At 36.0% G+C, this 1,695-nt stretch overlaps 1 long non-coding RNA gene across 1 annotated transcript; it reads right to left on the reverse strand.

Moving 5' to 3' along the window:
• Window positions 1-484: 484 nt before the first annotated feature.
• Window positions 485-832, reverse strand: LOC124916584. Its single transcript, XR_007096891.1, has 2 exons — window positions 707-832; window positions 485-614 (listed from the first exon to the last, which is right to left on the reverse strand). It is a non-coding gene; the product is annotated as an uncharacterized LOC124916584 (long non-coding RNA).
• Between the last annotated feature and the right edge of the window lie 863 nt (window positions 833-1,695).

Below are 1,695 nucleotides of genomic sequence, written 5' to 3' on the forward strand. Positions count from 1 at the left end.
GGCACCGGGGGGGATTGCTGCACCTCCATCAAATCGACCTTATCCTCCTCAAACTCGCAAGCTGCGACGATGATGATAGGAATTGGAATGGGAATATCCAAGTATGTAGTTGAAGAATAGCAGCACTAGGAGTTAAGAAAGGAGATAAAAAAAGATTCCCCGTTGGGAATGATATTCTGCTCCCTGTCTCCCTTTGAACAGAAAATGGAGAGATGAATTACATCGAGGTGATTTACTTCACTGACAAAGACACAGAAGGTAGTCAGCATCAGCGATCTCATTGTTCGAGTCCCCGGACGAAGGTGAGACCAACCTTATTATGATTAGCGAAGTCCTTTCCAACTCCGTCGAATGGTTTCACTCCTCTTTTACCCCTTCTGTCAGTTCCTTGTCAGTTAGTCGACTCCCGTCCCTCAAAAGATTGTCGAACTTTAAGATTATTCATCGATATATGGGTAATCCCCGGCAGTTAGAGAAGAAAAGATTGTGAATCTGAAGGTGACAGGAGGAACATTTTCAGGAGATCCAGACTGGAAAAACTTAGTATGATGATGATTTTGCGCAACAATGACAACAAACTTGGGAGACCCATTCTCGTCAAGGAACTTGCAGGCCTGTTAAAATAGAGTCAAATAAAATGACTGGACGTGAACGGTATCATGCAAGCGCACTAACAAATATTTTCAACACAAAATGAAACTCAAACCTCAATGATTTGTTCGAGCTCAACATGTTGGACTTGGTTGAACTGAGACTCACTCACACCGTCCCTGTAAAAAGTGACAGCATAAGGGTAAGCAAATAAAACAAGAAATTCAGGCCGAACCATGAACTAAAATAAAACAATGTTTAGAGCCGAATCTCATTCAGTTGCGACATTAGCTCGTGATAACGCTCAGCCACCTCAAAAAACTCAGTTGGGCTCCACGGTCCTAAGCTAAAACCATCTGTAGCGGGGCTCGGTTCTTCCTGAAGAACACCGGTCCTGGGTCAGAAAATTCGGTCCTGGGATCCTCGGTCCCAAGTCAATTTTCTCAATCGGGATCCTCGGTCCCAGGTCAATTTTCAAAACACCATTTCAAGGTAAAATTTTGGGAGTTTTCAAATTATGTTATTTTGAGATCTGATTTTTATTCAATTAGCTTTAAAAGGATGAATATAGTTCAACTTAATTAAAACAAGAACATCATTCAAAGATTAAAATAATTTTTAAAAATTGAATCAAAATCTAAAAATTTTCAAAAACACATTTTGATCAAACATGATCAAATCGATTAAACAGTTACTCGGAATTCATCCTAACATGTTAACAAACATGTATAACAACTAATTGGATAAAAAAATCAAGAATAAAACTCAAGAACACATAATTTAATAAATTTAGTTTTAAGCTTAAATTTTAAAATTTTATTTTAATCAAACCTGATCAAAACATGATTACAGTTGCTTGGAAATTATTCTAACATGTTATCAAACATGTATAGCAACTAACTAGATAAAAAAATCCATATTAAAACTAAGAACACAAAAATATTAAAAATCCAGTTTTCAAATTTAATTTTTGAAAATTTTGATTTGGAGTAATTTGATCTGATTCCTTTAAACAGAAAGTTCATACATGATATATATAATGGTTCTCAACAAAGAAATCACACAATCAAGCTCAATAATATATCAAATCCAATCAAACAAGAA

Source organism: Impatiens glandulifera, chromosome 9 (assembly GCF_907164915.1).
Source record: "Impatiens glandulifera chromosome 9, dImpGla2.1, whole genome shotgun sequence".
Lineage (NCBI taxonomy): Eukaryota > Viridiplantae > Streptophyta > Magnoliopsida > Ericales > Balsaminaceae > Impatiens > Impatiens glandulifera.